The 14846-nt window shown below is 36.2% G+C and overlaps 1 long non-coding RNA gene across 1 annotated transcript in view; it reads right to left on the reverse strand.

The window, feature by feature from the left end:
- Positions 1-14642, reverse strand: part of LOC138917740 (uncharacterized) — a 220417-nt gene extending 205775 nt beyond the window's left edge. The window contains exon 1 of the long non-coding RNA XR_011426182.1: positions 14565-14642. This is a non-coding gene — a long non-coding RNA (uncharacterized lncRNA). The remainder of the gene's footprint in view (positions 1-14564) is intronic.
- Between the last annotated feature and the right edge of the window lie 204 nt (positions 14643-14846).

Consider the following 14846-nt stretch of genomic DNA (forward strand, 5'->3'; position numbering starts at 1 on the left):
TGGTAGGTACGTAATAAAGATTTTTTTTGATGATTTTATCTTAATTTTAATAGAGTCACATGTCTAGAAATGTTAAAGAAAAAAGATTACTAAAAGACTTAGTATACATTTCATATTGTAAAAATGCAGAAACCCTATAAAAGAAAACCTATTTTAAATATAAAAATTATTTTTCTTCATTGTAATGACCTATAGTTTTACAGAAAAGATTATTTTGATGCTTTGATGCAGTTTTAATGTTTTTTAATAAAATCATCAATGATTCTTATTTCTTTATCAAAAATGATCAAAAGCTCTTGGCACATGCTTTCCACCTGGATTCCCTCCTTGACCTCTATATCCTGGACAGGGCATTTTAACGCCTTAGGAAGGCATGAAACTATTGAGAAATTTGCAAATGAGTTTCTTCAAATAGGGCACCAGGGTCTATAGGTCATGTTGATGTGCTTGCTCCATCTCTTTCCACAGCCATGTGGTCTCTTGATCTCTCACTAGCCCAGCTGTCAGTGCACATGTGAGCACAGATGAAGGTCTGGCAACGTCTTGCCTGCCTCCCCCGCCTGCTTGACTTCTTCCAGTGGACACTTTTAAGTGAAAGGCTATGCTCCTGATTTTACAACTTATTTGAAATTATATTTCATCTTAGATATTGGCTAAGAAATCTCATATATTTATCAACATCTCTCCATTCTCTTTCCATCTTCTTTTCCTTCCATTGCTTCCTGTGCCATCACATCAGACTATGTCGACATAATCCAAAAGAACTAGTCAATTAAATTTCTTGACCAAGTAGAAGAAGGAGAAGAAAAGAAGGAGATGAGAAGGAGGAGGAGAGGGAGAAAAAAGTTATTGCCTTGTAGACATCAAGTAATAAGTAAAAGTTTAAGAGGTTTTTTTTTTTTTTAATGTTTCAATGATTTTACAAAGAGCTTGTGACAACCCACACACTTACCTGAAGGAAATATTTATAGGGTACCCCTTAATCCTAGAATCATCAAGAAGATTACTTCAGGGAAATTTCCTGATCTTTGTGATCTACATGGTAAGTTTTTGCATCCATTCACAAGAAGAGTGGGCTGTGTGTTGCAGTTGACACACAGCCTATTATGTTCTCCAGGCTTGGTGGTATCGTCTGGGATCTTGAAAGTACTGATAATTCCTTGGTGCAGAAAGCATTGAAATCACTGAATTGAAATGATAATTCTGCTTAAAATTGGAGAAACCAACTGCAAATGGATCAGTTTAAAGCAACACAACACTGCAGGTTTCTCTCTTTATTCATGAATTATCTATGACTTCTGTGAGTGTTGAGTGGCTCTGAAGTTCTCTGGGATCAGTGCTTGGTGGCACTTTGTATGAACCAGTATTAGCTGAGCCCCACAATTAAGATATGAACTTGAGTAAACTCATACAATTTTTTAATTCCCTGATATTGTAATCCTAAACTTTTTCTCTACAGCTGGAGGGGATCACTTAATTCTCTAAGAGAGTTCAACTGGCCGTAATTAGTGATGTAAGTTATTTAGAACTATACTTACCTGCAGAATACAGACTCCAACAAAATTTATTCAAGAAAACATTCAAGCACTCATTTTTTAAATCATTTTAAGCTTATTTTATTTATTGTGATTATATTAAGTCATAACTTTGTATAAACACAGTGAATCACACTTTTGAATATTACTTGTTTGCATGGCTTCTAAATGCTTTTTCCTCATTGAATTAGTAAGAATAATGATATTTAGAAGTGATTAGAGGAAAGACAGAAAACAGTATTTGTGAAGAGAGAAAAAAACTTTAAAATTTGGATTTGGGTCACTATTTAACTAAAGGCCTTTATTCATTCATGAATCTAATCAATGTGTATTGAGTACAACTGTGCGCCAGGAACAGCAATGTGGTGACTTGAAAGGGCAAGGCTCGGGAGGTGGCTGCGAACAGCGCTGTGACAGAGCTCCGCGCCAAGGGCTGCTGCAGCGCATCCAGCCGCTCCACCGCTAGGGCTAGGGTGTGGCTGGGGGTGGGATCGAGAAAGTCTTAGTTAACATACCTCTGAAAGAACAAGTAAGGATCAACCAAGCAAATTGTCAGGGATAAAGGGTCAGCTATTTCAAGCAGAGAAATCCAAGCTCTGCTATTTAACTTGCTTTTACAGCTTGGACAAGCTTGTTTTCTTTTGGACAACCAAGGCTTCTCTGAGCGTGTTTTCTAGATGAAAAATGAGTATAATGATAGTATGTACTTCTTAAGATTGCTGTGAGAATTAAATGAGTTAATACATGTAAGGGGCTTGGAAGGGCATCTGGCTCATTGTAAGCATTGTACGAGTTCACTAATGTTATCACTGTAGCTGGAGCCTAAATGTTACTGAAGAGCAGGCAAGATAAAAAGGATGAGGCTGGAAGAGCGAGAGGGAAGTGGATCCTGGGAAAAAATAAGGTGCATGTCATGTCACAGAATTTAGACTTCCTTCTGAGGGCCATGGAGTCTTTGAAGGGTTTTAAGGAGGGGGTCGTGGTCAGTTTTGCACCTTAGAGAGATGAGCTTGGCTCTAGTGTGATCAAGGTGTTGATAGAACTGGAGACAAGGAGTAGAGGAGAAGGAGGCTGTAGCAGAGACCGCAACAAAACGATGACACGCAAAACTGAGATAATGGTGGAGAGAGAGAGGGTAGGTAGAGAGATGGTAAACCATAGAGAATTTGCTCTTAATTTGAAAGATAAGCTAATATACGTTTCCCAATTGTGATAATAGGTGAATATTATTTACTGTTAGATATTAATACTAAATATCACTTTATCATTCACTTGTTTCTACATTATAAATAATTTATTCTTTGTTTTACTGGGAAGTATTTGACACCTACAAAAGAATATCGGTGCCATATAAGTAATTTATGAAACACAGTGACGAAACAAACACCTCTGAAACAAACACTCAGCTTTAGAAACTGAATCTTACTATTACCATTGATAATCCCATAGCCCTCTCCCGCCAAATCCCAAACTCTTATTTCTCCCCAGAGGTAAACATGATACTAAGTTTAAAGTAATAATAATAATAATTGCTTTCATTTATGGATTTATCTTACCTGGAGATATCCCTAAGTAATCTATTTTTTATTTTCTTTCTGAACTTCATAAAAGATGATATCCAATTATTACCTTTTGTAATAAGGTATAATTTGTAACTTGCTGAATTTTTTTACTCTTATGTATCTAAGATTCACCCTTGTAGCATGTGGCTCTAACCTACTCCTTTTTGCTGCTATATTGTGTCTCATGAGGTAATTATAGAAAATTTTATTCACTTGTTTGTTCAATGAGTTAGTTATTTTTAGTTTCACAAACAATGTTGCTATAAACATTTTCTTGCATGTTAATTGGTGCATGTGTGGGAGTCAACTTGATAATGCCAAATTATTTCCACAAAGGTTATGCCAATTTTCACTCCTACTGGCAACATATAGAGTTCCTGCTTTTTCCATACCTTTGCCAAAATTTGGCATTATTGGAATTTTAATTTTTTTTCTGGACAACCTAGTGGTTGTAAATGGCATCTCATTGTGATTTAATTTAGCTGATTATTTAGGAAATAAAATATCTTTACGTATGTTTATTGATTCATTATGCCTCCTCTTGTGTGAAATGCTTATTTTTCAATGAGTCTTTTTCATGTAGATGCATGAGTTCTTCAGATACTGTGGATATTATTTGGTTACATATGTGGCTAATATCCCCTTTCTGTTTGTACCTTTTTCACTCTCTTTATAGCAGTCTTTTGATGAAGAGAACTTCTTGATTGTAACGTACTTATCGTTCTTTTCTTTTAAATTAGTGCTTCCTGTGCCTTATATGTGAACGCCCTCTCGCTGCATACCTAAAGATATCCTACACTTTCTTCTAGAAGTTGTAATGTTTTCCCCTTTAATTTTAGTTTTTAAGTTATATTTAACTGATATTTATGTGACGTAGGGATCTTCATCATCTTGTTCAACTACTATATGCCTTGTACTCTAGCTAGTACTGGGAACACCAAAATAAAATGTAATAAAACCAAAGGGTACAATACAGAGGACAGTATGCCTCACTCAAGAGAGAACAGTGAGGAAAATAAGTTAACGTTAATCATACCTTGAGATCGTAGGGCACTTTATAAATTCAACAGCCCTTCTCATAACCAGATATCCTGATGTGAACTTTCTAAACGCAAATCACATGATGCCACTCCCTCAATTAAAACACTCAATTTCCTTATACTATCCCAAACAGGATTTAAACTCCTTAGCTTAGCTAACACTATATTTGATAATTTAGCCCCTTTTTACCTCTCCAAATATTGCTACACCCACTAGTCCTCTTGCCTAGCTCTTCAGACATACCAAATTGCCTGGAGTTCAAATGTGCCATGCCATCACTCAGTCTCATGCCTTTCTTCTGCTATGAGGGCGACAGTTTAGTTAGGAGACTGCTGCAATTCTAGACAAGAAATGACTTCCTAATTTAGTGGATACGGAAATACAATGAGATCATTTGAGAATTATAAAGAAAACAATCTGTAGGACTTACAGGCTAAGTAGACATGTGAGAATGAGTGAGACAGAGAGTAGACGAGAGTTGATCTCATCATTTCATTTAGCAAACTTCCTGACATGCTAAGAGATGTTCTTCGAATGAATACATGAATGAATGGAAAAGTAGGCAGTAATGAAAGCAGCTCCTTGATTTTGGCAACTCAGTTGTTTGGGTATACATTTTCAGTCAAGTCTGGTTATCTATAGAGTTAATTTTTTTCACTGTATTCCTTTTTAGGTAAATCAACATGTAACCATCTTTAAAAATGCAAGGCATATAAAAAGGTAATACTTCTATTAACAGAATTTTTAGTAAGTTCATACTGTACTTTTTTGATCAAAGCTAATCATTTTTAGAGAAAGTTCTTGATTGTAGGCTTTACCATTTGAAGTATTTATTGGATCTTTATATGCAATTAAAATATATTTAAAACTTCTCTTTACATAGTCACAGGCAACTAATGGCTTTAATGAAAGAAGAATATCAAGGTATAAATACAATTTTAGTTCATGATTTCACTAATGATTCTAATTATTGCAGACTTTAGCCAGTACTAATGCTTTTACTAATTCTTTAGCTGAATTAAGTACTTAGAAATTTGAACTGACAAAGTTTATTCTTATTCTATATTCCTAAAATTATATGTGTAGAAAATCTTCCAAGTTTCCTTCATGCAATTTTCTTATGCATGGGAAAGCTACAACCCCCTTTTAAATTGCTATTTTTGCAGAAATTAATTCAGATTCCTCCAAATTTGCAATGATATGTGCAGCGCCACATGCTTCTCGTAATCAATGCAGCCCGTGTCCTTTGAGGCTCGTAGCTGCACTGAGCAGCCCACTGAGCTCAACTGGCAGCCCATTCTGGAGGCTGCAGACCTTTTCTGATCAATACCAGCCTCAGGATCTGTGAGGGCCAGTTTATGTCCTTTCTTGCTACAGAGCTACTTCTAGGCAAGGTCACTTTTCTTTGTTCTCTTGGTCTCTTGCTCCCTCTCGTTACTTGGGGTTCATTGGATCTCTGCTTTCAAGCTCCCTGCACTCGGGCCCTGTGAGCAGTGGCACTACTTTGTCACAGTTGCTTGCCAGCAAAGGTCCGGCTGCAGGTCACCTCCACCCCCTGCACCACGCCTCTCCTCAGATCCCCATGGAGGGTTGGTGTGGGCGAGGCCCCTGCAGGAACTCATCTATTGCTGCTTTTCCAGCTCCCCATCCTTTATGTACAGTCCACCTATTCCTCTAGCTTTCTAACATGTTTCCTCCGCAGAAATGTGGCATGTTAGAAAATGCATGGACTTTGGGGATGGGTAAATTCCTTTTCCATCTGTGACCTTCTTAGCCTCAATTTTCTCAGGACTTTATATGAGAATTAACATTTTATCATGTGTAAACATAGCATTTCAATACACAGTAAGTGGTAAATAAATGCTACACAATGCTCTTGCCCAGGGCCAGCCTCATTCTCTGTAAATGACGGCCGGCACCTTTTGCATACTGCATTTTGGTCTTTCCCAGTTTCTTAATTGATTAATTAATTAATTAACTAATTAAGCAATTTTTACTGCCTCCTCTTTTGATTCCCTCTCTTCTGGGATGCACTTAGTGTTAAGCACATGATATGGACTCATAGTTGTTGCATCCTGTTAAATTATTGAATACAGCTCTTTAGTAATTCTAATTAAATCTATTTAAATTTGCGAAGTTTTCTAGACTTTCAACTGGTCCTGCCACCTCATGCATCATATGTTCTCAAAGATTTTGAAAGATGGGCCTAAGTTTACTCCAGCTCTGTGGAGACTCCCTGCAGATTTCTCAGCCATTTCTAGCCCGGGATCACTCATGGACAGTAAGTAACAAGAGAGCGCATGGCATTTTAACAGGCAGTGGCTGGTACCTTTAGCTACAGCTCTGGACTTCTCTCCCTGAGTGGCTGTTGTAACAATAATAAGGTATCCAGGTACCAATACCTGGTGAAGCTCTTGCCTATTTATCCATCCATCTATCCTTTCTTTGAACAATTATTTATTAAGTAGCTACTGCTGCCAGGCACAGGGTTAGCACAGAAAAAACTTTCAAAAATATTGATAAAAGAAAGAAACAATTAAAACAAAGAAGGTGGAAAGATGTTTAAAATGAAGAGCTGAAGAGCCTGTGTCCAGGCATGGTATTTTGCCCACGCCTGACCTCATTACAGCTTTGTCCCAGACTTACCAGCTTTTTCTATGAGCCAGCTCCAATATTCTTTCTATTTCCTGAGGCATAAGTGATTTCTCCTAATTGTCTTTTTGCAACATTATCCGCATTTTAGGACAAATAAAAATGCATGAAAAAGGACCAAAGTACTTAGGTTGGTGTTGAAATCTACAAATGGATTAGTCGAAGAATTATCTTTATTGTTAGAGATTTTATGAGGTCCCTCATGTCAGAAGATATGGATTGTTATCAGTTACTGACTATGAGTGTATTTTAAAACGGATTTTTCATACAACCCTCACTTCTTTTCAAAGAGTAGTCATTGTGTCACACCATTGTGCCCAGTGCAGAGCTGAGGTTCCTTCTCCAGTTAGAAGACTGGAATAGGGTGGTGCAGCTCATAATCTTGTTAAAGGGAAGTCAAAGCTGCTGAAGATTTCCTGTGCTTCGCAACTGTAGCTGTATATTCCACTTAGCTTCTGAGAGCTTGGATGCCCTTCTGGGCCTTTGTAGGGAAGCAAACCACAGAAAACTGATTTTTTTCTGCGTATACTCACTCTTCCACTTTCATTCTATCTCCTATTAATAAGCTTCTAGAATTGAGTATCTTCAGAATGTACAGTATTAATAAATAAAATTTCATTTCCTGCTTGTTTTTGCTTGACTTCTTAATATTAGAGAAAATGAGGTAGTTCTAGAAAGTGAGGCCTGGAAGACGAATTTTCTAAAATCCATATGTTTTCATTCATGAAACATGGATTGAGTGTCTACACGTGCCAGGCACTATTCTAAGAGCCTTAGTATTGGATCCTATCAAAGGCCTTGTGAGAGTAGTAAAATTATTATACCCATTTTTCAAGTGGGACAATACAACCTTTGATAAATTTGGGGACTTGTCTGAGTTCCCGTCACTTGTGAGTGGTGGAGCTGGGATTTCAATTCCAACAGCACAATCCCAAAGTTGCGGTCACTGTCAACAGGCTACACTGCCTCCAGGTTAAAGACGGACTCTTTGTCCTTATGGAGTTGATGACCACTGGCTGTAAAGACAGACATGTGAACAAGGATTGACATATGATGTGGAGGATGATGGAGAAGTCTGAGAACATACAGTAAGGGCGGGCAGGAAGGGCACTTAGGTTGAAACCTGAGAGATGCTGAGACATAAGTTAGCTGGGAAAACACACATCTAAAGATAGCATTAAAGTGCCGGAACAAAGAGAGTGAATGTGGGTCATTCTCAACCATCTTCTTCAACTAAGGGGACTGTACGATTTTTCCCTCTCCATAGATTGAAAGTGCCAAGAATGAAGGTTATAAATTGAGGGGGAAAAATTCCTTTGGAACGAAAATAGGACATTTTTTCCTTTCTCCCAAAATAACTTCTGCTCTTTTCCTAATTTCTTTCTTTTTTAAAATCTGAGACTCTGACACTTTCTAAACTATTCATGTTGGGTCTAGAAATGTGAAGCATTCCATGTTTTTCCTCACTGCAGGCTGGAAGCAAAGGGTAATGTTTATAGAAGTTATAAAATCCTGGAAATGAGGATTCAGCATCAAATTACCATCTTGCCCTTAAATATCATGCTGCTTCTGTTATTGTAAAGCAGGTGAATGTGGAATACAGATGCAGGCTCCAAGCCGTTATTCTAACCCACACTGTTAGTGCCTAGATTTCATTTGCAAAAAGTTGCTGTGTTCCATCCTGCTTGGAAACCTAGAACATGCTCTGCATTCAGTCGGTAGCAGTTGCGTTTACATTTTAACAGCATGCAGTGCACTGAGGAGATGGGTCCTGGGCACATTCTTACACATATGAATAAATAATGTTAAAGCTAATAAGATCTCTGAGAGAAAATGATGATTGTCTTTAATCACTAACCTTAAGCAGCAGCGAACCATATTATCAAACACCTTCATTTCTTATAAAACTATCTATCACACACAATATAGACCTGATGAAAAAGAAGGTGGAAGTAATCAGGACAGAATGCCAATTACCTCATTACTTGTCATAGCACATTGTAACTGGAAATTGCTTCTTTCAGGTTCTGTTTGCTCAGGCAATTACAATAAACTTTCTGCTTGACATGTTGTTTGCACAGATGTAGTGCATTAATAAACATGAGGGCTAATCTGAATTATTGAACCAGCCACAATAATTCCAACAAAGGATTTACAATAAGTCCAAGAAAGCTGAGGTATCACTGGAATTCCCTGTAAGCAACACTGACATACTTTATCACACGTAAAATCCCCAAATTTAATGTACACTACTGGAATATGTCCCACAGGTATTTTATATTTTCTGTGGCTCTAAGTCCTAAGCAACTGCCAATATGAGGGCAAATCAAGACTGCTAAGGTAGGTGGCAATATCGCAGACTTAGAGAGAATTGCTTTATTTGCTGTATAGTGTGGACATCTTGAGTCCTTTTTACCCAATTTTTCTAAAATGTGGTTTTGTTTAAAAGCAAAATATGCTGCAGTAGTAGTAAAACGTTAAATGTTTCAAAGTATCATGGGAAATGTGCTCTTATCCAAGGACTGGAATGAAGGACATGTGGACCATCTATCCTCCTGCTTATGTTACCAGGAGAGCATCGTGCAAACCTAGGAAGCCTCCCCAAGAACAGTTAGCTATCACGGTCCAAATGCTGAACAGTCTTTCAGAGAAATGCTCAGGTAAAGTTTTCTTCACATAAATTGAGTTCACCTGAGTTCATTTTTTCCCATAAAAATTTCTTATTCGAATAAATAATTTTAATGTCAAAAATATATTCACTTGAAAAAATTGTGTGCCTCATCAATTTCTACCATCCAGGGGCTGGATTTTAAAATAACTTTGTTTTTTGCATGTGAGTAATGAATAGAATTAGAAACAGAAATGTCTTCAGAGGAGAATCGGATGCATTCGCAGATAATGATCTCATGGGGGGGCGGGTAATTGATGTTATTGGCTGTGGTTGAGAGTCCCTTCCTAGCCTTTGAGTGTGGGTCAGCCCAGGTTTGTCAAGCTCTCTCAAGACAGGCACTTGTGTTGTAAAGGAGACAAGACCCTGTCAGCAAATCATCATAGCAATTCTACCTTCTTAAGCGAAGTCATGCTCACAGAGCAGAGTTCCATCATGCATTCTCATTTCCTCCTACATTAAGCAAGACTTACAACTTACTTGTTTCTCAGTTTCCTCTTGTGCTCAGTCTCCTTTGGATGGCACATGATTAATTGCTTCCTAATATTGGCGCAGTGTGTTGATTATATATCTAAATTATAGTACTAGCAAATAGTCACTCAATTGTAACAAATCTCTATCAAAAAGGAGGGAAGGCTGCCACTGTGCATCCCTATTGTCCCAGGTCTAAACATTGCTCAGAAGCATGATACACCAGCCAATACCATCAAGATTGTTAATCTCAGAAAATTATTGAGGAAAAGTTTGTATATCTTTTCCTTGAAATTTTTATTTCTCAAACAGGATTTAGGAAGGAAGATAAGTGGGTTTTTTTCCTTAAAATTGGCTTTTTAGGGTTTGAACATAGATAAATGTAAAATTAAAGTTTTGCATGTAAGGCTTATCTTAATTCTAACCCACAGAGTCATATAAAAAGTAAGAAACTCTCACTGTCTTTCTTTGCCCTCAGTTCCTCATCAATTCTGCTCTCTCTCCCCTCACACCCTCTCTTTCAATATCTTGACTCACTCTACCCCACCCCCAACGTCATGAAATGCTGCTTTGCTAGGACAGAAACCACCCTTTATATGGCTTAAAAAGAAAATATGAATCAAGATATCGCAAACACTAATGGGATATATTAAAGCAATTCAATTATTTTAATCTCTTTCATATATCATGAAATTATGTAGAACAATTTCATTTAAGTGTTACTATCACTGTTGAGACTGCAATTGTGAATTGTTACACCAGCAAATATGGAAGAACATGAGTGCTTGTGAAGTTCTATTGCAGTGTATGCAAGTGAGGACCAGAATGACACCAGGAGGAAAATTTCCATCATAATCAGCTTATTCATTCTGTAATAGCCTCCTCAGGAATCACACTGCAGGATCACAATGTCCTGTGATGAGTTTCAGTCCAGAGTTAATGTTGTTCTTTGAGTTGGTGTTTGCTTTACTCAAGTTATAACGTTCCCACATAGAGTGAGAACACTTTTAATTATAAAATAATTATAAAAATAAATTGAATAAAATAAATGAACAATAGGTTAAAGGAAGATGAATTAGACCATTTAAATACTACATAGAGTCAGCCTTCTTTGAAAGACAAAATACATATGAAAGTTAAAAGTAAGGAAAGCCAGCTTCCGTGAAACAAAATTTACTTTTTAGTTAATTTTAACTGTACAATTTCCTATTCCATCAAGGTGATTTTTCTGTATTGCCTTTAACTTATTGAAAGGCGTGGGTACGTAGTCATATAGACTTACGTATATGATGGGAATAGCTGGGTTCCCTGATTATTTTTCAATGACTATATTTTACTGCAGTGAATAGTGAAAAGCAAAAATAAAAACTATATGATTTTTTAAATGCTGTAATATCAATAACACAAATTAAGTTACAGAAAAGTCAAAGCTCAGAAAAGTCTTAATCTTTACTTCACTATTAACTAACGAAATTTAAGCATATGTATAATTGGAGTGTGTCAGTAAGATTATAAATAACAAAGTTTCCATACAATGTGTACAGTTTTGAAGATGAGACCATTAATGTCTCATCTTCATATCAGATATCAATATTTATTCATATCTGGATGAAAATTATATTAATGTCAATATCATATATTTTCCTGATGCATAAAAAGATGAGTATAAATTAACAGCAACAAAGATATAGACATATAATTTAGAAAAGTTGGCTAGTGAATGAAATCCATGAGAAATTACATGCAAGTTACAAATTAAAAAAACCCATACATTCTTATTTATTCTATTTTAATTTTAATCTCAATGATAATAACAGAATATAAGAGGATCCATTAATTTCCTACAAGATAAATAAAATAGTGGTTTGATCTGGATCATTTACTTTGTACTTAACCACTATTAAAACCTTAGGAGACTTGTGTATGAACTTTGAGAGATACCGATGTTAGCAAATTCATATAATCACATACAAATGTACATTATAAAATAGTTGTATATAATATTTTGTAAAATTATGTATATCCAATATACATATGTATATAAACTAATACGTGTTTACCTGTGAAATGGTAGTTAACTAAGTAATATTATTTTCTTCCCTTTAAGTTCCAGCTTAAGATAATTTTTAAAAAATAAAGCACTGATTTTATAGTAGGTGCTGGTTTTAGTTGAAAGATTATTTTAGAAATTAAATTTTATTATCTTAATCACTTACCTATTAAAACAATCAAAACCCAAAAATTTTGTCGAAAGAGTAAAGTGATCAAAACTGCTCAAATATTGTAAAACTGGTGGGTGTTCAGTGAGCTAGGACCAGGAATGAACAGCACAAATGAGATCTGAAGAGCAATAGATGATGCTGGAGTATACCCAGTTTAGGACCACAATGTTCACATTATTTTTATATCCATTCATTTTAATACTTTTGCCCATTATAAACTAATGATATATCCAATTGAAGGTTGACATTTTTGTTAGTCTAGTTCCTTCCTCAACTCCTTCTTCCACTCTGGATTCAATTAACCCCAACATATAAACTTACAACACTTACAAAATTACAATGAAGCATTGTGTATAGAGGCATAGAAAAGGAAGTATAAATTACGTTTCTAAAACTTAAAGAATCTATGAATTAAGTTTCAAAGTAATTGAAGTTTGTGGAAATTATACATTTTAAAGAGTTACAAATCTTTCCTAAAATTCTTTTCATAGTACTATTTTGAAATTTTACTTTATATCACTATCATATATCATTGGAAACGGTGAAAGAGATAAAAGCTACAGATAGCAGTTTATCAAACATTTTTAGCCAAGATGCTATTTTAAATACATTTTTCTTACCAGGAAACAGAAATTTCTCATTTTAAAGTAAATAATCATTAGAAAAGGTACTAAGAACGTTACCAGGATAGCCCTTAACTTACTGATTCCACTTTGAGAAAACATGAATCATTTGTGTGAACTTTCCCTCCTCGTTACCTAGTCACGTCGAGGGACCAGAGAACTCTCCAGTCCTTATAAAAGTGACATATATCCACAATAAATTCATTACACATACATATTTGTGAGTATCTGTAGTCCCATAAATCCTTCTCAAACAATTATATTATGAGTGTTATTTACTTTTATATTCTGCATTTTAAAAGGCTGTTGAAGTGCTATTCTATGGCAATATACTCTGAGTTCAAAACACGACATCAGCAAGTCATCAGCTCTTCCTACTTCAACGTGAATATACTTCTTTCCTGGGAGAGATTCGCAAATGCGATTTGAAGACAATGTGTTGCCCTTTTTCTAGGCCTATCAACATGGTACCGCTGAACGTCGTGTTGGATTCTTTACCCTCGAAAGTGGATGAAGTTGGTCACATGGGTGCCACACTTCTTTGGGATGCTGTACTCATAAGTATTTTCCAGTTCTCTGTCAGTTTTCACAGTGCATATTCTCCCAGGAAAGCAAAGCAACTTGCTACAAAGTCAGAATCTGACAGCTTTTATTTAACTTTAAGAATTTTTTTTAACATGCCTTTCTTTTCCTAATACAGAAACAAGCAGCCTTTGAAATATTTATCATGGACTCTGCTCCTATTTTTTTTGTTTGTCTAAAAGAAAAGAGTTTGTGGAACTTCTATAAAGGTGAAAAGTTTTGAACTGAGAGTTTCTTCATCTAAGAACTCCATTTACTCCTATGTGAGAAGGTAGGAAACACAAAGAGAGCAGGAGAAATCAATGAGGTTTTGCATTTCCTGGAGACAGTAAAAGAGCACTCACTCAGGATGTGTGCTGAGAGACACCTGCTGAGAAAACCGAGGCTGGAGCAGGAAGGGACAGTGTGAGGAGCTGTCAAGACCACGCAGGGAGTAACAGTGAAGTATTGACTGGGGGCTTTTAGAAAGTGTTTTACAGAAAGTTACTTGCCTTCACTCTAGCAAGAAAACTCAATACTAGAGAATTTGGGAGACTGAAACCAGAGAACTTGCTGTGGGGAGAAACGTAAAAAGATTCATCACTCCATTAGATCCTCTCTCAAGGACACAACGCTGGGAAAGGCAATTACCGGGCTCCGTAAATGTCAGCCAGCCACCCTGAGAGGACTTAGCAACTTTTACTGAAAGAAATTCAACATATCTGAGGTTCAACTGTTTTGAGAGGGCATTCTAAAGTAAAATGCTTTACAATGCCCATTTATAAGGGTTATTTAAATCACAACGAGAAACTGCAGCAAAGAAGAGTCTGAAAATATTCACACAATTGGCAGTTCTTGATTTTAGACCATGATGAAATTACATAACAGAGCTTCATCTTCAAAAACAAGTTCTCTATCCAAAAAATTACATTCTGAATCTAGGAAATTCAGTAAGTTATGCTTTTCTGAGGAGACAACACTCACCTCTGACAATTATGTCAGTGTAGTCTATATTTAAGCACAAACCGATGGCTTTTTACTTTGTTTTATAAGTGGAATGGCATCAAATTTATTTTTTCCCTTCTATACTTCAGCCACTAAAAACAGCAATAAGAGTAATTTATTTGACACAGGATGGATATTAAACACAACTTCTCTCAACCAAGAAAACTTAAAGCTTTGCCAGCAAAGAAACAGACACTCAAAATACTGCAAGGAAGCAAGCTTACCTTTGGCTTGTTCTGTTCATCTTAATATTTCAAGTGCTAAACTGGCAGTGTCCTGTAAAGCTTCCCCCTTGGCAGAACTGCATGAACTGACACAGATTCAAAGAAAGCAAATAAGAGCTTTACCAACGAAAATGTGGAAAATCCAAGAATTAAAGTGCCGTTATTTCGATTTGAGGAGAGTACAGTCTATTTCTTAGAATATGTGACTCAGTGCATATTTCTTTGCCATTGTTTTGAGGTTCACTTAACCATAAAGAGGAAACATGACAACAAAAGTGGATG

Source organism: Equus caballus, chromosome 15 (genome assembly GCF_041296265.1).
Source record: "Equus caballus isolate H_3958 breed thoroughbred chromosome 15, TB-T2T, whole genome shotgun sequence".
NCBI classification, from domain to species: Eukaryota; Metazoa; Chordata; class Mammalia; order Perissodactyla; family Equidae; genus Equus; species Equus caballus.